The sequence below is a fragment of the Sorex fumeus genome, unplaced genomic scaffold, assembly GCF_029834395.1.
Source record: "Sorex fumeus unplaced genomic scaffold, SorFum_2.1 ptg000067l, whole genome shotgun sequence".
Taxonomy (NCBI): domain Eukaryota; kingdom Metazoa; phylum Chordata; class Mammalia; order Eulipotyphla; family Soricidae; genus Sorex; species Sorex fumeus.
In genome coordinates this window covers 3,488,920-3,501,001 of record NW_026606124.1, presented here as the reverse complement: position 1 = coordinate 3,501,001, position 12,082 = coordinate 3,488,920, and positions in this window count along the sequence as shown.

Below are 12,082 nucleotides of genomic sequence, written 5' to 3'. Positions count from 1 at the left end.
AAAACTGAGCAGGAGGATTCTTAGGGGGCTGGGGTAGGTACAGAGATGAGTTAGACCTTTCTCCTGGGGGTGGGGACCTCTGGTTAGGGGGAGTCAGAGTCATTATCACAGTCAGCTCAGGAGCCCTCCGTGCCGGGTGTCGGTGTGGTCCTGGAGCAGGGTAAGAGGCCCCTTAGGGAAGGGCCACTGGAGTGTGCGGGAGGGGTGCATGGTAGGAGGAGGCTAGAGGACAGCTCTCACGATGCTCCACCCCTTGCTGGTCCTTGGTGCACAGATGCGGTTCCCACTCCTTAGGCTAAGTGTGAGCCGCTGCCAGCCTGCTCTGGCCTCAACGTCCCAGGCTTACTGGTCTAGAACAGGGGTGCCCCCACGGGATGGCCTTCTCTCTCTGCCCCTCCTCCCCAGAGTCTGTCTTTTCAGGCCGAAGGAGGGGGCTGGGCCCAATGATGTCTAGAGCCCAATGATGTCCAGTGTCCCTGACCTCAGTTTCCCCACATTCCAAATAGGGAAAAGAAGGTTCCAGGTCAAAGTGAAGGACTCCAAACATCACCAGGTACTTACCATGAGCCACTTATTCTCAGTCTGAGCCCTGAATGGGGGAAGTTGGCCCAGCTTGTCCCTCAGGACACCCCCTCTGGTCCGAGAGGGGGCATGGGAGCGGGGTAGGCTGGGCTCCATGTATGCTTCAATACTGCTGCTGCCTCGTCTTCAGTTTTCTGTTTGGGGAGCAGAACGGGCTACTCGAGGCTTGGGTCCACCTTCCATGGGCTGTCTGGCCTACATCCAGGCTCCAGAGGATTGACATCCTGTACTCAATGCCCCAGGCAGGTCGGGGAAGTTGAGAGGCTGGAACATCCATTTTACCTTCTCTCACGGATCCGGAGGCCAACCCCATTTCACAGATGAACAAACTGGCACTGGGAAAGCTTCCAGCCAGACCCGAGGTCAGCCGAGAGCAAGAGGCAGCACAGAACAGCAATCCAGGTCAGCGACACTCACAAGAAGGGGCGGGGGGCACGCACCCTCAGCTGCTCGGCACCCCGCCTTCGACAGCTCTGGTAAACTGCCTCAAAATCCTTGGGGGAGGTAGAGGAGCTATAAATAGCTCGTGGGATTGTGACGTGAAAAAAAAGCAAGTCACAGAACAATGTATACAGGGTGATTTCAGTCGAGGAAAAAACAAGTCTGAAGTGAGAGGTAGAGTTGTCTTGGCATAGACTCCGGCCTGCGGGTGAGCTGGGGACCCCAGGCCAAGGGGAAGTGGGGCAAAGGAGCCATTCCAAGGCCAAGAGTTTCGCTGCTGGGGCTCCCTCAGTCATGAGCCTTGGGGAAGCAGGGGATTTCACCTCAACCTGGCCAGCCTTGCCCTTGCTCCATCTGGCAGAGACTCCGAGCGCCAGCTATTGTAGCTGGAATCTACCAGCCTTGAAGCCTGGATGTGTGGAGGAGTATGTGGAAGAGGCCCAGAGTGGGCAGTGGCAGCTCAGGATGGTTCCCAGTTCCTTTCCCATCTCTTTCTTTGTCCAGGGGATACTGTTCTAGACTCAGTCTGGTGAGATAAGAGACAAATCACAACCCAAGCCCTGGCTTGACCACAACAAATCAGGACCATACACTGAGCATGCAACTCTAAGGCATCATGCCCAGGGCTATACGGCAACAATCTGAGATTGGCCTAACCTCCATTTTTATCTCATCTTATCTCTATTATCTTATCTCAGCTCCTCCTGTTTTATCTTATCTTTGTTCGGCCAGGGTCTCTCTCTCTCTCTCTCTCTCTCTCTCTCTCTCTCTCTCTCTCTCTCTCTCTCTCTATCTCTCTCTCTCTCTCTCTCACACACACACACACACACACACACACACACACACACACGGCAAGTGCTCTGTCCCTGGCCTGGCGCAGCCTATTATGATCTAATGAAGTTGAGAGATCAATATTATGCAGGCCTCCTAATATGACTTGGAAAGAAGTCCCTCTCTGTTCTTCGCAAAGTTTCTGCAATGAAGTTTGTTTCTTTTTCTTCAATGTTAGGTAGAGCAGATAATCATCTGGGCCTGGGATTTTTCTGGGGGAGAAGGGGTCTGGTTGCATACCCAAGTTCTTCAGGAGGTTCGAAGCACTCCTGTTTTCTGTTTCTTCTGTCAGTTTTGGTACATTTTTTCCTCTTGAAGGGGATGATGATGATTTCTACTGAGTAGAGTTGTGAGATCAGTTACTGTGTGAAGTACTTGCACGGCACCTCCATGCAAGGCCTGCAACACACCAGATGCCCCAACCATGCCTTGGTCATTCAGTCTCTCCCTCCATGGAGTCTTGAGGGCAAGAAGAATAGACACCAGAAAAGTCCTTGGTGCTTGGGGCCTGAGTTTTTTTTTTAAATGCCAGAGAGGTCACAGAGATAGTACAGGGGGCAGGGAGCTTGTCTTGCATATGGCTGATCCAGGTTCAATCCCTGGCACTACATATAACCCTGAGCAGGGTATCACTAGGAATAATCCCTGAGCACAGAGCCAGGAGTAAGCTCCAAGCATCAACAAAAAAACTCTGGAAAGATGAGGGTTGGGATAGGAAGACCCCTAAAGGCTGGCACTCAATGTTAAAAGGGTTGTTCGGACCCCTCGGGGTGCCTGTCAATGCCAGCTCAGGTACTTGCTCAGGTGAACAATTCTTAGGAAGAGAATGGGAGCAAGCAAGAAAGAAAAGGCACCCAAAGAAAGATTTCTTGGGCCAGAGGAAGGAGAAGATGAGCAGGTACTTCAGAGGCATCTGCTCCATGTTGAACTCCTAGAGCTGGCCTTGTCTGGCTTCCTCCCTGACCCCCCACTACTGCGGAGCACCCGCACAGTCTCCTCCAAGTCCCAGAGTCTAGACAATATCGGGGTCTGCGTTATATCCCCCTCAACACACCCACCATGATACTTTTTGCTTGAGGAACTGAGTTGAGAGCCCTGTACCCCCTCTATCCTTTCCTGCCTGCCAGAGTATCTACTTGGTTTGCTGGACGCCAGGCTTGCATCCCTCCCTGCTCTGTGAGCCATCGGGAGCCTGACTTGTGGGGGGATCATACTGATCTGTGAGTTTGTCCCTTCTGAGGACTGTCCCAGGGATTCCCTAACCACAGAGATTCTAGACCCTACAACAGCTAGCTAGGCAGAGCAGAGCAGTGTTGGGATCAGGGCTCAGTAAATCATAGACTGAATGATTGAGCAGGTGGAGGATGGTTCACTGAACGATGGAAATGACCAATCAGCACTAGGGTCCAATGTCACCTTGGCAGTCAAGGAAGGGCCAGGTACAATGGGAACAGTTCATCTGTAATTGACTCATGTCATACTCAACATGACCCAGGGGGTTGTGGGACAGAGAGGGAAAGGGTCAAATCCCTCCCAAGCTGTGAAAGGGCAGTCTGTGTTTTCTGGAAGGGGATGGATGGACTTAGTTTTGAGGAATAACTCAGACATGGCCAGGAAACTGCTAAAACTGGAGAGAATGCAGGCACTAAGGAATGCAGATGCAGATACTCAGGTGCATCAGGGAGCACATGTACCCCATCCCGGGGTGTTGGTGAAATGACACCTCCACACTCAGCTTGATTTCCAGGGCTGCCTAAATTCACAGTGGTCTTACGCTCCGGGGCCCCATCTCCATGCAGACAGGGCAATCAGAGGAAAACGAGCTTTTCCATCTGTACTCGGCTTAACCGAAACCTAATCAACAACACCCTAACATCCAAGGCGGCAGGAAGCAGGGTGTTCGTAGAGTAAGAAGTTCCCCCCTGTGCAACCCAGGGCTGTTGTGAAAGCTCTGGCTCCCTCCTTATCCCCTCCATCATCTTTAGTGTGAAAGCGTGCTCTCATTTTGATGCCTCTTCATAAATAGCAAAAAGGTCAACCGTACCAGACAGGAGAATGATGAACGAGGTCCAAGGCAAAGCCAATGTGGTACCTTTCAAAGACTCCTTTAGAGCCCCACCCAATGCTTCTCTCATCTCATTGGCCAGAAAATAAGTCAGTCACTTGATGGCTCTAGATGGATCACTGGGTGGTGTCTGGGCAGGCCTGGGTCAATCAGCCAATGGGGTTTGCTCAGCGAACTGGTAGTGGGAAGCAGAACATCCAGAATGATGTCCCTTGAGCTGTCGTCTGCTGTTCATGATTGCCTTCCCCAACTGCACCTCAGGACTGGGTGCTGGAACCCAGCGGAAGCACAGAGAGGCAAGGAGAAGAGCCAAAGAGCTCAGCAACCCCTCCAGAGAGGAGAGTGCTGAGGGGCAGGAGAGAGCCAGACCGGTGGGCATTTGTACTCCCCTCTTCTGAGCCCAAGCCCCCCAAGCCCCCTGGTTTTCCTAGTCCTCACTGTTGAGTCAGGAGAGTATGGGGAGGCGGGGGTGGGGGGGGTGGGGGTGGGTGCATCCCTCCCCTCCTGGACCCCCAGGACCACACAGCTCACACCTGCCTCCCAGCGCTTGCCCATGGATCTTTCCAGTTAGCTGGAGCAGGGACCTGTGTGAAGGGGGCAGAGCAGGGTCTGGCAGGGCTCCGACCCCCTCCCCAGGCCTGCTGAGAGCTTCATTATCTGCCTCCCTGGGGACAAGGCCTTGGGGTGAAGCCAGCCCTCAGCCTTTGAAAGGAGGAAGACTTAATTACTGCCCAGGCAGAGGGAGAGATAATGAGGAGCGGATAAAAAGGCTGGCAAGGCTGGGTTCCCTGAGCCCCAGCACCCAGCCTGCCCCACCAGCACCAGCCTCCATGGGTTGAGGTCTGCAGGGGCATTGGGAAGCCAGGCTGCTGAGTGCACTGCAGGGACTACCTGGGGTCTCCCACCTTGCCCTAGGGGTCATTGCAGGCTCTCCTGCCCCAGGAGCAGCTTGGGCCCTTCAGGAAGTGGCAGAGCCTGTCTGAGGTTTCTGGTCTCTTTTCTCTCTGCAGGGAGGCAGGTAGGTAGAGAGGGCAGAGCTAGCATGCTTGGGGTGGGGGATGGGGGAGGGGGCGAAGGGGGGTATCTCCCAGTTCCCCAATTTCTCTGCCTATCCTTTGAGTCTAGCCCTATAAGCATCCTGAATGTGAGTTCTCACTCCGGACAAGGGCTGAGAGGCTGTTGAGTAGCCCCTGGTTGGTCTGCAGGCCTGACAGGGCCTCCTCTAGGCAAGAGAAGCCTGAGGGGAGCTTCCTTTGGAACTGCAACCCCTGCTCAGTCCTGGCGCCCGGACACCAGCCCCACGTGTGTGCTAGGATGCACTCTACTACTGACCAGCGACCTGGGCTTGGCAGGTCACGTGACTCGGGCTCAGCAATGTCATCTGTGACAGGGGTAAGGCACTCACTTGCACAAAGTTCGATTTCTGGCATCCCATGTGGTGCTCCAAACACCACCAGGAGAGACCCCCGACTGCAGAGCCAGGGGTAAGGTTTGAGCACCGCCAGGTGTGGCACCCCACCACCAAAACAGAAACCACCCAAAACCCAGCAAAGGTCACGCGTGCAAACTACTTAGCAGAATCCCAGGCACGGCACCTGTTGGCAAGCCGTAGCTAGTACTACAGCTCTTATTTCTAACCCCACCTGGCAGTGTGTCCTAACGCTGCAAAATTCCAGGCTCCCTCTTGAGAAGCAGAAACCTTAAATAGCCCCTTTCCAGGATCAGGATTGAAAACATCAATGAAATAAAGGATTGCGGCCCCAAACAAATCAAAGCACTTATTGTCTGAAATATGTTTTTCAAACTAAATGCGCCCCCACAGCCACTGGGGCTCACTCAGTGTGTGTGTGGGGGGCGGGGGGGGAGGCTAAGAATAGGTTTTGTTCATTTGTAAAAGCAAGTCAGCCCTGCAGATCAGGTATATGTGTGTCTGGTGTGTGTGTATGGGTGGGGGGGTGGGGAGGTGTGTTCAGGAAGAAGGACAGCACACTGGAGGCTCCTCTTGGGGGCCACCTGTGCCCTGCCCCCACTTTCCACTGCAGTGGCCTCTGCATGCCAGCCTGCTCCACAGCTAGGACTGATGGGAAGGAAGGTTCTGGAATACAAATACCTTTGGGTTCCCTGCCATGCTAAGGCCAGTGCCGAGAATTAGGGACGAGTCTGCAGGGGAACTTGCAGACTGTAGGAAGCCCAGCCCAGTCCAGGGCCCTGGGGACTGGGCCAGGATCTCTGGGGTCCTTTCTAGAGTGGGCTCCTGATTCCCAGCACAGGGGGGTCAGCTCTGCACCCTAGAGTCCTGGAGAGTTCCCTGGGTATATTTCACAGCACAAAGTTTTCCAGCTGGGCACTTGTCTTTTCCCAGCCTCCTCTGCAAATGTTGATCTGCTACTCCTGGTCCAGTCTCAGGGTCCCGGAGTCCCCTAGTTGTCTCCTGGACCCCTCGCTTACAGCCCCTGAGGGAGGCTCCCAACAGTGCCCTGATTTGCCTTGATTTCACTGAGAGGTCAGGATCTGAACCCGGGGTGCTCCTGGGGCTCCACCTCCACAGCCTTTAGGCTTCCCCCCCTGGGGGGCTGGGTCTAGTAGTATGGGAGCCTGAGAAACCCTAAGGTGGCAGCAAGAACACCTGGTAGATGAGGGGAAGATCCTGGCACAGGCTGAGCTCCGACCCTAGGAGGTACAGGCATGGGCAGGGCCAGGGTACCTGAGCTAGTGGTGCAGGTCCCAGTGCTGAGAACTCCTGCAATGCTGAGTCAGCTCTCGGCCCACGCCAGGCAGGGAAAGTTACATACATGGACTCTTAGAGGAGCTGACATGGATTTTAGAAAGGGGATCTGCTGATTGCTTATGGGACGTACCATGGCAAAGCCTTGGGTCTAGACTTCTCAATTGAGCCAATTTCTCAATTGAGCAAATTCCTACTCATCCTTCAAAGCCCCATTCAAATATACCTCCTCAGGAAAGACTTCCCTGATGCCTCTACTCCAGGCTCCCTCCTCTAATGCTCCCAACCCTCTGTGGCATCACTTAGAGGCTGCTCTGCCTCCTCCACTCACCCAGGTTTGTGTCTCCAGCATGAGGTTCAGAATGTGCCTACAGCAAAGTTTGTAGCACAAATGAGAGACTTGTTTGAAGCAGCTCTGTAAGAGGAAGGAAGTGGTCGCACTCTCTGAGGATGTACCACCAGAGGAGAGCACCCACACTGAAGCCAGGATGTACATGCCTTCAAGGGGACCTCCTCCCTCCTCCAGTTCTGGCTAGCTTCTGTTCAGGGCAGCTTGGGCTCACGTTGTGCTGTGAAAGCCCCCTGCCCCTCAAGTGCACCTCTGAGCTGGTTCGCTATATATCTTGGGACCTGTCCAGTGCCAAGGAGCCCTGCTTGACCCTGATAGTGCAGGGATGCTAACCTCTCACCTGAACAGCTCAGCCAATGGGGAGGCAGCTCCAGCTCCTTTCTGCCTTCCAGGTGGAAGGCTCTAGACATGGCCTGTGTGGAACAGAGCCTCCCACCTCCATTGTGGGGACCTTTGAGGGAATCCTTCTTTCCCTGGTTCTCTCCTGGTCCCTTACTTCCCAAACTCTCTGCCTCCAAGTCCTGGTCTGGATTCTGTTCAGAGAAAACTCTTCCAGAGCTGGAGGGATAATGAAGCAGGTAGGGCACTTGCCTCGCACATGACTGACCCTGGTTCGATCCTCAGCACCCCAAATGGTCCCTCAAACCCCATCAGGAGTGATCCCTGAGCACAGAGCCAGGAGTATATTATGAGCACCAGCAGGTATGGCTCCAAAACAAAAACACATTAAAAAAGAAGGAAAAAGAAAACTCTTTTTGAGGTAGTGAGCTAGAGAGAAGCATAGAGCGCTCCCACAGCAGAATCTCTCTTACCCCAACTCCCAGTCTCCCTGTCCAGCTAAACCCCACGGTGCCTACCCAGGGTTCTCTAGGGGCTGTGAAGATCTGCAGAGGAGAGTTAGTTAGGGAATTACTTCCTGAAATTAAGCTCCACAGTTCCAGAGGGATGGATGGAAAGGGGCTCAGGGATGCTGGGGAGGGGTGGGGAGAGGGAAGAATGTTGGGGTGTTGATGGGAAACCATTTTGCCTTAATTGTATTGTGCACATTAAACTGACAACCACAAGATCCAAGGCAGGGAATGGGGGGTGGGTGGGGAGTGGGGAGGCAGAGCGGAAACGGCTGGAGCACATTGGCAGGGAGATGGGGTGTCTGAGGATGTGGTGGATAAGAGATTGGGGTTTAGGGATCACCTGCCCAGGCATGGACATCCCAACCCAGTCCCCCCTTGCCAATGGGGACAAAGAGAAGGTGGTCGGTAGAGGCAGGCGCCGGGCATGTGTGGACAAGGCGCTCTGCTAGCCACTCAGTGGAAACTGCCGTCCATGACCCCCCAGACAGATCCCTGGAAGGAGGCCCCTGCTCCTGCTCTCCCGCTTCCAGTTTGGAACTCCAGAGAGAGGCCAGTTTCTTGCCTAAGGCCACACAGAGTGAACCCCCACAGCCAGGCTGAGTCTGACCTCTGAAGGGAAGGGGAGGGCTCGGAGGCCCCTGGAAGGGGCGGAGAAGTTTTAAGGGCCATGATGCTGATACTGACCCCTTCCCTTCAGAAATTAATGCAGTGATTGGTTTTGTCTCTCCACCGCTCCCTGCGACATTCAAGTCCACAGAGAGGCAGAGACATGCTGTCTGGCCTTGGGAAAGGAGAAGCCGGGTGCCTGGAACCGGGAGGAGGAGGGTGGAGCACAGTGAGAGGAGCACTGGGATTGTATCCCAGCAGGGATGTGAATGAGCCTGGGCTTTGGGGTTCTCTCCCTCTCTGAATCTAAGGTGGCTCATCTGGAAAACCTGTTTCCTTCCTTGGGACTGCTGGGAGGATCCAGGCGTGTCATGCATGAGGGAATGAGCGTGGGAGCGGGGCTGGAAGGTGATGGCCATTCTGTTGGGAAGGTGCAGGCTGGCACGATGCCTAAGGGCAGATGCAGTGAAGCTCAGAGAGGAGGCAGGTGGTGATGGTGGTGGGGGGGGGCGTGGAATGGGAGTTCCTAGTTTGACTAAAGCTGCCCAGCGTTCCCATGTCCACGCCTAAGTGGACTGCCCACCCCCCACCCCCCACCCACCCACAAAGCAGGTTAAGTTGGATACTTGAACCCTCCTGGCCCACGCCTTTCCCTAGCTACCTTGGTCTCTCCTGGCCGGTCTCCCGGCCTAGTGAACTCCTGGCACACATTCATCCAAGATCTGGGCTTGTCAGCAGCACGAGGCCCTCTGGATCCCCAGCCTCCCACTGAACCCTCTTCCACTATCCAAACACTCCAACTCCTTCCTGAGGGGGTTGCAATCTCTTGGAGTCCACCAGCCCTCCCTCCAGAGTCCAGCAGTGGCCATCTTCCCGGCAAAGGTGATGCAAGCCGAACCCCAAGTGCAGACTCGCAGCAGGCTCTGAGATCACCTGTTTGTGGGTATGTTCTGGGACCAAGGTCAGGGCTGTGTGTGCCCATCAGACCAACCCGGAGCTGCCATCAGACGCTCTTGTTTTGGGGATTGACTTTCCTTAAAGCAAAGTAACAGGAACACAGGGACTGCCTGCTGGGAGTGATGTCAGAGGAGAAGGGGCTGTGGGGTGCAGCTGACAGGGCTCCAATCCTGCATTCCCCATTCCCCCAACCCCCGGACAACATCCTAACATCTGAAACGCGGTGTTCTCAGGACTTGGCACTTGGTGGCTGTTTTTGTTCCATTTGGGTTGTTGGTTTTGCAGTGCTGGAACCCAGAGACTCATTCATACAAGACACATGCTCATTCTATCACTGGGACTGGGAAAAAGCCCCTTGAAGAATGCCCACAAAGAACCAGGTCTTTGAATATTGCTGTGCAGTGTCGCTGTGTCGGCTGGGAATGTTTGATGCTCATCAACGCTTTAAACAGAACTACATTGAACCAAAGGATGCTCTGAGGATCTGCTCTACCCGACGACCCACTTTACAATGGCCCAGCGCTGCCCTTCTGATTTAAGCAGGGCCAGAGGGTTCAAGGGACTGGTCTCCTGCTTCTGTCGCCATGAGAGCCGTTGGTTATGGGGAACTGAGCACGAGGCAGGAAGGCTCAAGTGGCTGAAATCTCACCTCTTTGCTGACCCCGCTTTTTCTCAGTGGCCTGGGAGCCAAGCCTGCAGGCTGCCTATGCCTTTCACAGGCTGACTTTATGTTCAGTGGTCCCTGTCCTCCTGGGATGGAAGGCAAGGGCCTGGCCTGTGTGATGCAGCTTCCAGGCCTCTTCCCAGGCTCCCCGATGGGTCTTGCCACTGCTCTCTTCCAGCACAGGACTGCGGGATTCTCTCATGCTTGGCGGCTTCCACTTTCTTCCCCTCTCCCTGGTTTGGATGCTTTTTGAGAGCACAGGATTCTAACCCCCAACCTGTCCTCCCTGCCCCATCCAGCAAAACTGCTCTTTCTTCCCAAAGGCTGATATGGCGGCAGAGGAGAGGGGGCTGAGACAGATGGGTTGGCAGGGGTAAGCTGGGAAAGGAGAGGAGAAATGTGGCTGGGTGCTTTTTTGGGTGAAGTACAGGTATTCCTGTGAGAACAGAGGATGGCTAATCTCAGAGTCCCGTGTCCTGACCCAGAAAATCTGGAGGAACATCCTGGGCCGCAAACCAGATTACTGGTTTGCTTCAAGTCTTGTCTTTTCCAGATTGAGGGATCTCAGGAAAGTTAGTCAGCCTCTCCATGTTCTATTTTTCTTATCTGTAAAATGGGTTGTTGGTGGAGTAAGTGAGCCCTGGTCACAGGTCACAGGGCCTACAACATGGCAGCTCCTAGTCATCGTTAGCTGTCTTTATGTGAGTAGCCCCTAAGCATTTCTGACAGCTCCCTGCTAGGAGCAAACGCTTTAAGGACACCACCAATATATATCTATCTTCACCTGTCAATCATATGAGTGTATTTCCATGCTAATAGATTCAGTTTGTTAGAAACCACATACAAGATAGAAATTTTAAAATGATCAAATACAAACCCAAATGCAAATAGACAATCTAATACTCCTTTCTCTTAACCCAGAGTATCTTTTGTATTGCCCTGAGACCAGGCTGGGAGCTTAGGAGTTTCATGTATGAGCAGACTATGTAACTTGTGGTGATTTAGGCAGAAAAGTTTCTTCCAGGACTGAGGTAGACAGAGAAGTCTGGGGCCCCAACATGGGAACCAAGGCACGCTAATGTGGGTGATTAAATCACTTGCAATAATCCATTTGGGACAGTAGCCCGTGTCTAATGTGGGGTCTAATGACTGCTCCACAAATAGAAAGGTGGTCAGAGGGGCCATTGGTGGGACGTTTTCCAAGGGTGTGGGGCAGGCACATGGGGACTCAGCCTTGCCATTCTTTGTCTTGTAGAATGCACCAGCCTGGCTCCGTGCCTGCCCACGCAATGGCTTGATCTGCCCTCTTCTGCCTCTGGGTCAACCCTTCCTTTGCTAGGAAGACCTCACTGATGGCCCCTTTCTCCAGTCTCTTGCAGGAATAAGTCCTCTTAGGTTCGCATCTCCTATCCCCGTCTCTCTTTTCTTTCATCTAATAAATCCAGCCACCCAGCATGGCTCCCTGTTCTCTGACTAACACTGTTTCTGTTCTACAGCAGCATTCCCCTCTTCTGGAAGCACCACTCCTTCCCCCCATTTGTGAAAGTTAACGTCTCTCCTTCAGATCAGTGAGTCTGTGGGAGGACTTTACTTCCCCGGGTTGCAAGGATGGACACATGACCCAGACTCAGCCAATCAGAGCCCAGTGCAATCACATGACTCTTCCAGGCCAATGAGATCCTGCTCCAGGACTTTGGCTGAAACCACTGGGAAAGAGCTGGTACCCTCCGTGGCAGTAGCTAAGCCAACAGAATGTAAACTTGGAAGTGCTAGGGATGATTGGCTACTACAAGGGGCAGAGGATAAAGAATATGGATTTTTGATAACTTCAACTGAGCACCTGATTCAATTATTCCCATGACTTACTTCTTTTTTTTTCACTATTTTTTTATTTAATCATTTTTTTTTATTAGTGAAACACCATGAGGTACAGTTATAGACTTATAAATTTTTGTGCTTGGGTTTCAGTTATACAATGATCAAGTACCTATCCCTCCACCAGTGCCCATCC